This window comes from Phaethon aethereus, assembly GCF_964289735.1.
Source record: "Phaethon aethereus genome assembly, chromosome: 1".
NCBI lineage: Eukaryota > Metazoa > Chordata > Aves > Phaethontiformes > Phaethontidae > Phaethon > Phaethon aethereus.
In genome coordinates this window covers 88,198,603-88,214,137 of record NC_138575.1, presented here as the reverse complement: position 1 = coordinate 88,214,137, position 15,535 = coordinate 88,198,603, and positions in this window count along the sequence as shown.

Sequence of the window (15,535 nt, the reverse complement as noted above, 5' to 3'; positions counted from 1 at the left end):
TTACAGTAACATGAAAGAAAACCCTCACAGCATCTGTGTAAAACTGGTATCACCCAATGTATCCCAAAGAGTGATGCTGTTCCTCAAGGCTGCAGGTACATTTCACCTCTTCCTTTAACCTAGTTTTGGCCATTTGTAGCTACTGTGACTAGACTTAACACCTTGTGTTTTCTGCTCAGCAGCCCTGTAGGCTCTCCTGATCGTATTTATGCATGCCGTGACTCCGAGTTGAGGTCTTACAGCTTCTGCCAAGTAACCTTGAAGATCTCAGGATTTCTGAGAAGTGTTGCCTTTTGTTTTTCTTTGGTAAGGTAGAGAATGTTGCCCAAGACCATTTTGAGAGGGGAGGTGTATCAAACTCCCAGATACATAACTTTTACTTTGAAATTAGTAAGAAACTGTTCCAAACTTTCACTCAGTATTCAGTTGTTGTCCCAGAGTCTGTGTCTCTTCAAACCTCCCCATTTTAAACTATCTTGTGAGAATCCTGTGTCCCCAACACCAGCCAAAGCAATTGTCCTGAATTCTGCAAGTCTTCCCCAACACTACAAAGCTCTTTCCTCTGCCCGAGATACTCTTCTCCACTTCCAGATTTCTGCAAAGTCTCCATGGCATGCTAAGGAAATCTAAGTGATCCATTTTCATTGTTGCTTTCTTCACTGTGCCCCCCCCCTTCTATTTTTTTTTCCCCCCACAAAGCAGTATGAACTTATTTGTTTAGCACAATGGAAGTATCTTTGCATTGGTGTCAGACATGGAAGCAAATGACAGAAGAAATGCTCTCATCTTCAGAGACAAGAGCCCCTCCTGTCACATCCAAGAAGCTGCTCCTGCAGCAAACAAATGCCACCGGAACGAGAGGCAGAGGGAGACTTACACACAGAGAGCTTGGGAGCATACAACGAAAGTAAGGTCAAGAACCACTGAACGTACCACGTGTGCTTCTTTTATGAGAACATACTAGTGTCAATGGAGGATCCAGTCCCTCTAATAGCCACCTAGGTGGGGACTGCCCATATGCCAGCATGACTCTGCATCTACTTCCCATTAGAAGAACAGCAGTTCAGACTTCGCTCTGCACTCATCGTGAGTCTCATCTCCTGTTCTGCCAGGAGAAGGAGGGGGCAGGGTGAATGGCGTAGCCATGCAGCTGGAGCCACGCCATGTTAGCCGGTCGTACACGATGCATGAGGCAGTGCTAGCGGCAGAGAACTGAGGCGGAGGGAGAGATAGAGAAGACTGGGGGCTGCTCAGCCCCCTGTAAATCTGAACTGCTGATCTCTCTCCATGCTTTGCTAGTTTGCTCACTTTAAAAAACATCACAGGCATACTTGGTACGACACCTATAGCTAAGGTTACTTGATATTTTCCATCACAAGTCTGTTTTCAGTTACTCAGAACTTTGCCAGACAACAGACATTCAGATTTGAATTTTCCATCTTCATTTTTTTTTTCTGAAGATGGAGGCACTTAGCAAGATGTAAAAAACAAATGTGCAATTGCAAAAAGTTGACTTTGCAACGTTACCAGTCTTTCAACATAGAATTTTGTATATAATGAATAACAAAAGCTGGAAGTGATACCCAAAAGTTAAGGATCTTATTAGCTATCATTTTTAGGTTCCCATTTCCCTAAAATGTCTTAGGTAGGTGCCCTGCTCCTCTCTTCATGAAACAAACAGTTGGATCCAGTCAGAGAAGAAGCAAGTGTGGTCTCAAAGGGACTGCAATAACAGCCTAATGGTTCGAGCTGTCTGGATTGCAATTCTGTGATACCCATTTTTGCATCCTCTATTAAAGCTGGTGCATGCTGGCAAAAAACACTGACACTGAAACACATATCCTCTTGAGCTCAGTTAGCAGAAATACTGAAAAAACAGGCTGGGACAGAATTCTCCTTCATCTCCTACCTCCACCTGGATCTGGGAGAGGCGTTTCCAGTGCTGCACCCAGCAACAACTATGCTACAGGGAGCACTGCAAATAAGCCTAGAAGTTGTATACCCCGTTCGATTCGGTATGAACCCCACTGCCACTCCAGCAGAGCTGATGGGCTTGGGTTTGTTTGAGAGGACATACAAGACTCAGATCTCAATGGTGATACCTACTAAGCCACTTTCATCTCACAACCAGCCAGAGGTTTGCAAAGCTGCTAGAGACATGAGTGTCCAGAGGAGGTTTTCTCTTGTCCTGTAACAGGCAACAACCAGCCAGGTAACTTTGTGACTGTCCACAGTGCAGAAATCAACAATCACATACCAGGTCCTGCTCTGAGGTGGACTGCTTGGGGAGAAATGTTGCTTTGTGCCATGTATCACATGCTTCTCGAATTTGGAATTGCCAGCTCCTAGCTTTTTGGCACTTGGACTTCCATGGCAAGCTCTTTCTTAAAAAGGGATACATTTGGGACCAGTGTTTAAGCGCCTTTCTTATTGCGAATCATTGGGATGCTCTGAAGCCTCAGTTCGAAGGGCGGCTGTTTTGGGGTTTTTTTTTCCCCTTCCTCAACTAGGAAGGCCACAGAATTTGCTCTGAGAGCAAGCAGAAGCCTGCAGACTCCTGGAGGTGGGAGCACCCAACAGCAGCCTCGCCATCCTGGAGAGCCAGCCAAGGATTTCTATAAAACCCACGTGAAGTTGGCAGCCATGGACCCCACCGTTTTCGTCTCTGCCTGTGCCTGATGTGTCCCTGCATTTGCCTCCTGCTGCCGTGCCTTCCCTCCCTCGCCTGAAGAGCGGCAGGGTGAAGGCCCCGAGCAGCCCTCCTGGGCAGCCCCACCCTGCCCAGCCGGCCGCATCCCATAATAGTTCACAAAGGCGAGTCCATCCCATAATAGCCACCCACGGGAAATGCTCCCTAGCAACCACCCCCCATCCCCACACCGTGGAGCAGCCATCCCATAATACCCTGCCGGCTTTATTGGTTATGACTGTGGAGAGGCATGGGAGGGGGAGCCGGGGCGAGGGGCCCTGGGGCGGGCGGGACGGGGGCACTGACAGGAGGCCCTCAGGCGAGCGGCGGGACGGGGGGCAGCGGGGCCGCGGCGCGGGGATGTCCCAGCGGGCACCGGCAGGAAGCCTGGCTGGGGCTATCCTCCCTCCCGGCCCCAGGCTGCACCGACATCCCATAATAATGCCCTCCCTCCTCCCTCTGTCCGCTGCATCCCATAATATTTCCCAGGGAGGCAGCTCGCCGTAAGGTACAGAGGCATCCCATAATTGTCGCCCGGTCACAAGCGCTGGGAATGGTGCCATCCCATAATACGCTTCTCTCCCCCCTTACGCCGGCTGCGGCGAGCCCTGCCATCCCATAATAGCCGCCTCCCCCCCCAACCCCCCCGCGTCTTATGGGGCATCCTCATCCCATAATACTCCCCCAGCGGCAGGAGGGCCCTGCCAGCCCATAATACTCCCTGCCACCCACCTGCCCCCCTCCGGTCGCGGAAGGCCTCGCCATCCCATAATAGTCGCGGCTCTCCCTCCCCCGCCGCAGAAGGCCTCGCCATCCCATAATACTCGCCGCTTGCCCTCGCCCTCTCCCTCCTCCCCCCTCCCCGCGGGCCTCGCCATCCCATAATAGCCACGGCTGAGGCCTGACCCCGTGGGCCGGACCCCGCCAGCCCCGCGCGGCGCGGCCGGCGCCCGGCCGGGCCCGCCGCACCCCTGCCGCGCACACCCCCCCACCCCCCCCTCCGCCCCGGCACCCCCTCGCCTCGCCTCGCCTCGCCTCGCCGCTCCGCTCGCCCCAGCCTCGCTGCCCGGCTCTGGGCTGGCTTCACCCTTTCCTGGCCGCCCTGCTTGTGCCCTGGGCCCTCCTGGTGGCCCTGCCTGTGCCCCAGGCCCTCCACCACCCCAGCTCTCCAGGGCTGCCTGCCTCGGCCCCATGCCCTACCAGAGCCTGGCCTGGGGTGCCCCAAACCTGTGCCGGGCCCCTTGCCCCAGTGCCCTCCCTGACAACCTACCCAGCTGGCCCGGGCGCTGCCTGCTGTCCACTGCCCACCCTGGAGCCAGCAGAAAAGCACAAAGCCGCAGCAAGTGCCACGGTGTGCTGCTCAATGGCAAGGTGGTCGTGTACCTGTGCCCGGTCTGGACAGAGGCCCCACTGCCATGGGGCCCAGGGGCGTGCTGGCACAGCTTTCAGAGCCCTGACCTAGTTTGCTGGGTGCTGTGCTGCCATCCAGAAGGCCTCCTGCTCCTTGCCCACGGCCACCGCGTGCTGCATTTCGGTCAGCTTGCAGAAAGCTTTGCTATCCGCTTGCATCTGCATTATCCTGCATCTGCTGTGGAAGATAAATCCTCGTCTTGCCCTCTGCTCACATGAGTGTATTTTACTTCTGGACACAGTTTTTACCATTGTCTTTGGGTTTTGCTTTCAGCCCCATCACTGCTTTTGTACCCTATTGTATTTAATGTTTATTATGTGGTAGTGTTTCTGATCTGATCAGTGGTTTTACTGGACATCATCACTACCCATTCTTACAAGTACTGCTCAGCACTTGCAACATTTCTTGTTAAAGCCAATAAAAGTGTCCCGGTATCTAAGGGAGCAATAGAAAGTGTAAACCCCAAAAGCTGAAATAATGACGTGTAAAAGGTTTGTATGCAGAAAAGAACCAAAAAACGTAATTTCCTACACCCTCAATGGAGGCTCCAAAATGAGGGACTTTGTGGATTAGAAGTATCTAGGTGGGCTGGGAAACAGTAATACACAGGGGCCAGGTAGCAAAGTGTTTCCTTGGCGCTAAGGTGGGACACAGCAAAGACGCCTGCATCCGTTCAGTCAGATCCCTGCAGAACATGCATGGGGATGAGGTTTTAGAGCAGCAGCAGCAAGTTTGGACACCGCTGTGAGGAAAGACAGGAAGGAGTCTGTTTTCCTAGTGAGAAACCCACTGCTTCAGGGGGAAGGCTCTCCATTGGGCCTCATCCTGGTGAAACTGGAGAAGAGGTCTGCCAGGAGCAACCCTACGACTGCGTGCCCACCAGCAGCCCGGTGCCGGTTGCCGTCACTGGCAGTACTGGCGAGGTGTGGTCTCTTTGTCTGGTGGCTTTCCGGCAACGGTTGCAGGAGCCCCCTTTGCAAACTCCGTGTTTTACAGGGAGTCCCTCTGTGGCAGATCTGTTAACAGGGAAAGCATCTGCAGGGGAGCGCAAGGCAGTGGAGGATGCAGCCCATAAAGCGCCATGCGTTTTCTTCTGCCTGTCATACATTTTGTTTGCAGGTGATCTTCTGGCATCAGAAGCAAGCAAGCAAGCAAGCGAATACATGCAGCACTCCACAGTCTTTGAGAAGGATCTCTGGACTGGGAGCCTGGGAAGCACTGAGTCCTTCTGACAATCCTTCCTGCTTCACTGTTTTTCACGTTTCCGTGCACTTGGGCACCCACTAAGTAGGTCTCCACTCTGCGTCCTCGGGAAGATAGCTGTCTTTCGCTTCTTTTACATAGAGAGGAACTGAAGGGCCAAACGAGGTCATGTCAGGCTGAGCTAACACAGAATCTTAGTTTGCAATTTATGGTCCGTACTATACCATCTGCACGTGACATGTTTAGATCAACGTTGCATCTGTTTAGTAAAATATCAAGAATGCCTAATGCAGAGGAGGAACTTAAGCTGCTCCAAGCCTGGCTTTAAGTAGATAAATCTGTGGTTTGGGCACACGCTCACTTAGTAGAAATCCGTCGCAGTTTGCGTGCTCCTGTTCCCTGGGCGTCTGCTACTGACCTACTGCAGTAGAAGTTGCTCCTCTCTCGGCTCTGGTGACAGAGCAGAAGATGTGTGTGCTCCAGCACGAAGTCCAGCACTTCATGGCAGGACAGCTGCAGGAGGAGACCTCGGTGGCCATGCTTGGGCCCCACTGGGGCATCCCGCTTTTCAGGGCCTGCCTGCCCTGCCACCACCCGTTTCCTCCTCTCCCCTGCGCACCCTCCTTCCTCTCCTGTCCTCCTCAGCCCCCACAGCAGGTCCTGTGCTGTGCAGCCTTCTCCCTCTTGCACCTTTCACAGAGAAAGAGGGCACCGGGGAGCAGGAGCCATATTTCTGCAGGGGCAATAGCTGCCACTCAGTGCCTGTGAGCTGCAAGCAGGCACAGGAGGGGCATTAGCATCCCGGGTGGCGAGCCACGCCAGCCTGCAGGCTCTCAGTTTGATTGCACTAAGTGAACAGGTGCCTGATCCTTTACTTTAAGAACTCAGAAAATTTGATCATACCACTTCAAAATGTTCTGTCTTAGGTGAGGCTTGAACATGTCCACATTAGCTGTTTTTTAGAAGTGTAACAAGACTGTTTTTAAATGGATTGATATACACTAGTGACACTGCCTAACAGACCAACATTATTATCTAAAACTCCAGGTTTCAGGTTTGCTCTTCTCTCTTTCCAAAGAAATATTACAGTGTTTGTGTGTGAAGTAGCTGTTTCCAGCTATCAGGCCTTATTTCTCCATCTGCCTCGCAATTCAGACAAAGCTGCTGAGAAGGCATATAGCAAAGCAAGGGCTATATTCCTGACTTATTCTGAAGTTGCTTGGGACAGTGATGTGACTGATCCCAGAGTGGCAAGTTCAAACTGCAGATTTTTGCAAGGAGAAAGTTACCAGCAGAGCTGGAATTAGGCTGTCTGGGCATTCCTGCTGTAAACTGTTCAGTTGCTTGTAACTTTTACAATTGGAGCCGAAATTTTCCATTCTGGCTGTCTGCCTACATCCGATTTTTTAAATTTTTTTTTTTCTTTTTAAATATGGCTTCAGCCTGAACCTTTAATCTACTCAGGGAAAAAAAAAAAAAGCAGAGAAAAACATTTTGGTTAGACTGTTAAAGTGTACGTTAACAAGAGCAGCCCTTTACTATGAACAACTCCAGCCTAACTGCTTTGGAGGAGGAAGCTGAAGATTATGGAGGAGAGCTGTCCTCGCATCAGAGCTACGCTACTCCCTATCTCCAGAAAAATCCATGTGAGACTTTTGATAAATGAGAAGCCTTAAAAAAATATATTAAAAAATCTGGTTCACCCAGGATCGTTAGGGACACTTCAGACTTTTACCGTGCAGTTCTTCAAATATCTTCCTTCACTGACCACTGCCTCACAAAGGTGAGATAAGCATATGTGCATGTGGTAGGGCTGCGGGGGAGAGCAACCCATCTTCTGCAACCACTGCCCTGCCTGAGTGGCCAGAGCAAGCACCCCGTTGCTGCTGACGGCGCTGGGTCCAGATGAGGTGAAGGAGGACCAGGCGAGTGCAAGTCCCTTGGGGAAGGGAAGCATGGAGAATAGATGAGGGCAAGGAGCCTAATGATACTAGAACTGGTGTGGGCGTTAAGACAGAAGGAGTTACTGGAAAATGAAGGGGTCGAGAAGGGGGAAAAGAACCTTGACTGTCTGACTAACATGACTAGACTGAAAATCAGAGTACACAGGGTTAAAAAAAGTCAAGACTGATAGCTATAGTGGAGCAGGGCCTACAGAGAGGGAAGACTAGGACAAGTTGCACAAGCAAGCTAGTCTTGGGAGCTATGGAGAAAGCAGGAGTAAAGAGCCAGTGAAATGAGGAGAAAAGGGGAGGTAAAAGTGATGGGAAGGGTGTAACAACACTGGACCTGGAGGTAGGCAAGAACAAGCTGTGATAGACTCACTAAGGAGCCAAAGAGCAGGAAGAGCACTCAGATACGGAGCAAAGAGATTTGAGGTGGAAGGGGCAGGCCAAGAAAGCACCAGTGTCTGTCCTGTTCTAGGGGCATAAGCAAACCCTCAGGTTTCCTGCATCTCATCATTCCTGAGTCATGATTCAGGAATGCTGAGGCTGGCAGCATGGCTACCATGAAGTGCTAAAGGAGAGAAGGAAAAAGAAGAGTAAGACGGAGGGGATTCTCAAACAGTTTCTGAGCTGCCATTCTCCACATGAAAAAACACAAATTAATTACTCCTAAAAAAGATCTGCCTCCTTCACCAGGTGATAAATGACATCCTGAGGCCATCTTGTGGACCAGAGCATCCCTCCTGCTCCCATATCCTCATCCGCTCCCTTTCTGGACTCCTTGGTAATGTCACAGAGACAAAACCAAATGAATCTGTTTTAAAGTCTTTGGTTAACAAACCCTACACTTTTTTTTTTCGGGGGGGGAGGGAGGGCAGGGGGGAGTTAGAAGACCGGATAGAAAGCTTTTATGCTTTTTTGTTTTGGTTTGGTTTGGGTTTTTTTTGTTTTTTTAATGCTTAGGGTAAGGTGCTCCCGAGGTCTGTGCTGTACCTCTTCCTAATTCTTACACGCTCTGCCCACTTCCTCTTACAATTACCATACCTGCCCACCTGCCTTACTGTCCAGGCTATAAGGGCTTTCACCAGAATTGCTGATGGGGCAGGTGACTGGGATGCCAGAGCTGGATGGGGTCCATCCAAAATCTGTCAAAGGCTGTGATTCTTCTCTTTCACTCATCCTCTTCAAAAACTGTGATGACATGGAGGATAAAGTGGGACAGTGAGAGTGACTGAGCACTGCAAGGTGTGCCATTCCCAGGTGTGTTTCTCTCTCTACAACAACACCTGGTATGTTTGCTGACGGATGCACTCACCTAGACTTGAAGTAGAAACAAGGATGGCATTTAGAACCCCCCCCGAGCTGCACACAACAATGTCAGCTGTTAAAGTTTTCTGTAAGCCTTTGTGTTATCATCTTGAAAACAATTCTTTCGTCAACAGCCAAATAAATTCCACCAGCCATCCAAAACAAGGACATTGCACCTTATCAACAAAGTTTCAAGTTTACGCTGCGGTAGTTGCATGTAGAGCCAAGTGGAATCTCTCTTTCTGTAATTTGCCTCCTTTCATGGATGCTCAGGCTTGCCCCCCTCTTTCTTCCCCCCTTGTCCCCACCCGAGAAGCTGCGGGAGAAACAAAATACAAGAAAGAGATGCTGACTTTTCTTGACCAGCCCTCTTTTCAAAATTATAGCCTGGGAATCACTCCCTAAGCTATTCGGGGAAGGAACTTGAGATGGTTTTGATGCAGGTTTGGTGCAGGACGAGGAATATCAACTGGCACTCATGAGATCGGGAAGCTGTGAGCTCCAAATGGTTGCAGGTTCAGACATAAGCAAAGCCCTATCTCAGATTCCAAAAGCATCCATCACTGTGGCATGAGTCCAAAGAGCTGAGACAAAAGGCCGTTCCAGACATTTGCCCTGGCATCCAAGCACAGAGACAGTGCTATGAAGATCCTGTGTTATTGGTAGGGTTGCTGTGCTGTCAGCATCTCAAAAGGTTCCTCTGGTGAGGAGCACAAGCATCTTCTCCAGTAGATTTCAGAGCCTTTCCTGTTCCTTTCAGGCTTTGTTGCAGTGCAGTGTCTGACATCTCACAGGCAACCCTGGCAATTTGAAACGTAAAGCGGGACAACTACCCTCCACAGAACTCAACTGCTAACAGAAACTCTGCACCGGGAAGAGCTGTCTATCAGACTCGGAGATCCCCACCCACCATCCTGCTCAGCCTGAAAGGCAGGAAAAGCTCAGACAGATCAAACCATTGGTGCTGAGGAGGTTACTTCTCAGGACCACTAGCACCATCTCCGTGCTAAACCCAAGCCAGCAGCAAACACTTTTAAAAAAAATTATTTATTTTTTAAATTGGTGAAGGCTACCCCCTATAGATGGCTATGGAAGTCAGCCCAAGGACAGAAATAGAAGTGGTGGAAAAGGCAGGCACAATCAGCTTCATTCCTTGTTTTGGTGTCCCTGGGAAGTTGCTCTCCTGAATGACTTATGTTTTTGGTGCAAAGTGCCCCAGGTTTTTGGAAGACAGTAGTTTTTCTTAGTACTTTCAGACTGCATGTCTAGAAAATGACATGAGGAAGGTCAGCATGGAGGGAACAGAGTAGCACAGCGTCAGGTTTGAAGAGAGCAAAATGGAGAACTGTGTGTATGAGAGGGCCCTCCCAAGCTTCAAAAATAGCTCAAGTGATGAGCCTGACCATTTCCCTTTGAAGCATCGATGTCACCCTGCCTGTGGCAATGATCTGCTTATCAGATTGACGATACATTGCTACTGGCAGTTGCTCTGAAACAGCTAAAGTCAATAAATACCATTTCTAATTTAAGTAGCCAGAGAATTTTCCTATTGCTTCTCTTATATTTAATTCTTCCTTGTCCAGGACATCACAGTGTCTTACCCACTGGCTTTCCTTTCCCTCACCATTAGAAAGTACAATGTGCAGAGTGAGAGAATGACCCATGTCACGTTTTGTCTGTCTTACCCTTTTACTTTCTAAATTTCTCATTCATATCACTTCTGAACTAAGATGGCATTTTCCTGTCAATTATAGCCATGGGCTCTTTGGCTGGGTAATAAACTTTGTGCAACCAACCGCCAGACCTCACTGGTATTTGTCTGTCACTGTGTTTCTTCCCGACTAATTTGCCACATCACTTCCCTCCTCTGTAGGCAGGTCCTTTTGGAGCACCAAGTGTGCGTGCTGGGCGTTCAGGTTACGCTCCAGATGTGAAAATAAGGCAACCAGCTCAAGGAGACAACCTCCGATTCCCAGGCCAACAACTAAATGCCTCGCTATTCATTGCAACGCACCCCAAAACCAAGCCAGCCTGTGGCAGTGCCGATCCTTTCCCTGCTTACAAATTGTCACCAATAATTTCGGCAAGCGCTTAATGAGGCATCCTTACCATGGCTGCAGGAGTCACCCGCACCTCTCCCAGATTCAGGTCTCTCATAGCATCTCCCCAGCCCCTGCTGCCCCCTCTGGCTCCGCAGCCTGCCGGGCACACTGCAATGCTTTCAGCAGCTGCACAGCAGCGACTGCTGTCCCTAAGCTGTAGCAGCATGTTTCCCCTACTCTTCTTTTTTCTTTTAACCTCCCTGTCCCCTCTGAATAGGCCATAACCCGGGACTAGAGTGCTGCAATCATGCAAATCGTCCCACTGGGTTTTTTGTAATGCTAATTATATCAAATGCATGCTCATCAATGAGAATGTCTAATTCCCCTTGCTCATTATCTAGATGTTGCAGACTGATATAGGAGCATCTGAAAAAATTCATCTCCGCGCAACACAGTGTTTGTGAACCCCTTGCCACCACCTTCACAGCCCCTGCCTCTGCCCCAGAGCCCCCAGGTGATACTGAGCATCAGCACATATGCCAAATTGTCCCCAAAATCCACCTTTGCCCCTTCTCACAAAGGTTCTTGGCTTGAGATTTTGGTGTTTGATTCACTGAATTGCTTGAGTCTTGTATTTGTGACAGTAGGAGCGACACAAAGAACATATACATGCTATATAGCACTCCAAAAAATGACATCCAGAGTAATTCAGAACATACATTTTAGCTGCAAAGTTTCCTGCCCATAAAAGAGTAATAATACCATATTGGCTTATGGGCCTCTTGTGAAAGAAGTTGATTCAAATTTATGAAGCTGTTGGATGAGGTAATGATAAATACTACAGAAAAGATGAGAAGATCAGTAGCCCTGTTTGCAGAATGGAGTTTGGATATGTGCAGTAAATCGCTGATGGATTTGTATACTGCATGTGGAAGGAAAAAAAAAAAAGCAAATAGCTACTTTTTTTCCTCTTTCTGTATGGTGTTCTTCCTACGCGAGGAACAAAGAAGGGACTTGGTGGAGAAAACAATCTGTCATTGGGTAACCAAGGACAACCGTGACACCTATGCACAAGGAGCCCACGAGGAGAAAACTAAGTCTGGCATTTCTGAACTCAGAGCGCAGGGCTTGGAAATCTTTTTTGTGTGTGTGTTTTCATTCCTTGCAGTGCTCCCTAAGTGTGCGAGTTCAGCCTTTGCCAGGCTCTGACCAGGTAAAACCCTCACAGAAGATGCCAGCCTGCGCGATGGGCGAGGTTACTTCCAAATGGTTTTATTGCTGTTGCTTCTCTACTCTTTATCTTGTGCTGGGGTGTTGCTATCCTGACAACAAAATTAACTCCCCTTCTCCTCCTGATCCTGGGGAAGAAGCACTCACAACTTTACTTCCTTCTGTTTCACAGGTTATTTCCTTTATTACAATTTGGGTTTTTAATTGCTTTTTCCCAAAGGCTGAGAGGAGGAGAGAACAAGAAATAGAGCCGTGCCCCGCTGCATGGCAACACCGTGCACTCGGCCTTGGCGGCTGCGATCCTGGCAACGGGCCTCCCGCCCGGACCGCTCCAGGTCCCGGCCCTCCGGGGCGACGGGGTACCCGCTCCCCGCGCCCCATAAAGCCGGCTCCGGCGCTCTACGAGTAGCTGCGAAGCACAAGCCGTGGTGGGCGGCGGGCTGGGCGGGGAGCGGCTGCCCGGGTAGACCCCGCCGGGCTGGGCTTCGACGGCCGCGTTCCTCCTGGGAACAGCCGGTGGGTGACCTGGCCCCGGCCCCGGCCCCGCTGCTTGCCCCCGGTGCAGCGGCTGCGGCGTGGTCCCCGGGTTATCTCGGAGGAGGCCGGTCCCTGCGGGTCCCCGTGTGCCAGGAGCCCCCCGCCGGGCGAAACCGTCGCTTCGGCCCCCAGGGCCGCCGCGGGGGGCCGCTGTTGGCCGCGGAGAGCGCGAGCGGGGCGGGGCGGGAGCGGCGGGGGGCGGTGGCGGCGGCCTCCTCCGCCGGGCGCGGAGCCGCCCTCCCGCCGGCAAGCGGCCCCGGGGCGGGGTGCTGCCGTCCGCCCGGTTCCCGCTCTGCACGGGCCACCGAACACTCCGCGCGTGCCTCTGCGTGCTCGCGTGGCTGGTCGCCGAGGGGCGTATAGCTGCAGCCGTATATATGTTGTTTTGGGTTTCGGAAGTTCTTTCGTTGTTTCAGATTGGAAAAAAACAACCCAAATCAGAAAGTAAAGGGTAATGTTGGTCACAACGAAATGTTTCGTGGCAAATCCTTCATTTTGGTTGAAAACACCCGCCTCGTTTCAGCTGGCCCTGGCTACGTCAGGTTCGCTGCCTTTCCCCCGCACCGGCACTCCTGGGCTCCTAGCGGGGCCAGGAATAGGAGACTGAGACGCTGCAGGGACCCTTCTGAAGCTGGGACAGGCTGTTCCAGGTGTTACACCGTGCTGACGGTTTGGTCTTGACATCTGAGTCCAACCCTGATGCAGTGACAGGTTGCTTTATAGCCCAGTGATGTCTGTACTGGTTTTCTCTCTCTTTTTTTTTTCCCCTCCTTTTTTTTTTCCCCATCTGGAATCAGAAAAGGTCTTTCATCACCACTTTGTGGTGAAAAGTTTGATGCTTTCCCTCCACCTAGTGCCCTCCCAGAGAGAAGTACTTTCTTGTTTCCTTGTATTTCAGGGAATGAAGTGGAGGGTGACTGCCTGGCCTTAGGGGGTGGTATCTGCAGGGCAAGGGAGGTTTTACAGCTAGCATGGAAGACTAGATCACCGCTGCCGTGCCACTGTTACTATCTGAGTGAAATAGGTTAAAGCAGTGATAGCTATGTGTGGCTTTAGCACATCCAGACTCCCAAATACCCTCAAACAAAATTAGCAGCATAGCAGGTTCTTCAGTGATACTATGCCATTTCTTTTTAATTTGTTTGGGAGCCCTTAGAGACCACTGTCTCACTGTGCAAAGTGCTATGCAAGCCAAACAAAACATTACTCATGCCCAAAGATCTCTTTGAGTGCAAGAGCAGGGACAGCGGATGACATGGAAACGTGGGAAACCACAAGGAAAACCCTGAGACGATTTTGGTCAGCAAGATGTACAGCAGTATCAATGCAGCAGCAGCCTGGCCTCTGCCGAGATTCTGTTAGCATTGCAGAATACAAGAGTTTGAAAGAAAGGCTTCAAAAGGAACTCATGAAATGCGAAGCTTAGACTGACTGCTCTCAGCCACAGGATCAAGGACTCCGGCTGCAGTGGGAAGGCAGGCAGGGTAGGCAAAGTGTAAATCCAAGCGAGAACATCTCTGAGAGGGAATGGTAATGAAGCAGCTGAAAAAATGCTTGGGGATATCAGCTCAGGTTCTAAAACAAAAGGGCAGAGAATCATACGGTTACTTAGGTTGGAAGGACCTCTGGAGGACATCTGTTTCAACTCCCAGCGACTGGGGGGGATAACCTGCCAAACTCAAAGCAGGCACAGCTTAAGTTGCTCAGGGAGTTTGTAATACAAAATACATATTTTGTTGGAGGGGTACTTCAGGTGGTGGGAGGCATACCACCAGTGGTGGAAGCAATACAAACAGTAATAAAAACAATTTGCAGATTAAGTCTGGCTTGTTCTGGGACTTCTGAAACATCTTTTCAAGCTGATTTACAGAACCCAGAGCATCAGGGGGTTTCTAGAAAGTATAAAATACATTTAAAATCATGATTAATAGTCATAACTTAAGGTCGTGATTAATAGTCATAACAATATGTTTCTATATAATCCAAATAAGGAACCATTTCCAGAAGTGACTAGCATGTCTGTTGCGGAAGTCAAAATACTTGAAATCCTAATGCATTTATGCATTTTTGCAGAATGCATTTATGCATTTTTGCAGATATCCTGTCTGATCCGTATAGAATAAACATTCTGTGCTCCTTTGCCACCTCTCTGACCTTTCACTTGTTTAGTCTTACTTGATAAGAACACATTTCTTTAATGTTCACTTCTGCGAATGACATGAAGTGCAGGGAAGCAGCAAATGGCATTTTTTACCCTGACATACTTAGCAAGAATACAAATTCAAGAATTATTGCAGTAGGACATAGAGGGTCAATTATACAGGTTGAAAAGGCTTTGCTGAGTTTATATTCCCATTTATCTTTCCTTTCTTGAATACTATTGCTTCACAGTTTGTTCCCATTCTTTTAAACATATGCTTTAAAGTGGTTCTGTTTTGTACTGTTTTGTAGCAATTGGTATTGTTGGACACCATCATACCCTAGGACTTTCAGATTTGTTTGTTTGGCTTTTTTAGACATACTTATTAAACAGAAGCTGTAAAGCAAGATAGAGTGAGTGACTCATTTCACTAAGAGACAGTACATGCATGTTCTTTTCTTTATGACCGCATGATGGAATAAAAATTCAGGCTAACAAAGGCAAAAGTGCAGAAGCAGAAGACCTAGCTGATTCTCTCTGGCAGACATGAAAAATATCCCAAATCCCCTCCAGAATCCAAAGCGATTAAATTTGACTAGAATCCTCAAAAATAAAACAAAACCAATGCAATCTGAAAAAGATTGAAAACCCAAAGGACAAAACTCAACAGCCCATGTTGGGCACACCATTGCCTATATATAACAATTCAGGAAAGCCTTCAGAAACCCAGTGTCAGGAACTTTTCTAGTGTGTGTCGCATGACCAGCAGCCCCCTTTATTGTTAAACTGGTTGATGAGATTTATGAAGAGATTCACTTTTCAGCTATTTATAATTTTGTCAAAATATTTGAGCTAAAATTTCTTCTGCTGGAGGTGGAATATTTGTAAAATGTTCCAGGTAAAAATAGTTCAGCTATTTTCAGCAATGAAACTATAAGAAAAGATGATGTTTTCTGATGCTCTTTTTGAGAAGTTCAGTGTTGTGCTTTGGGGGGTGGCAGAGGAGCAGCCTCTTCCAAAGGAGTGGCA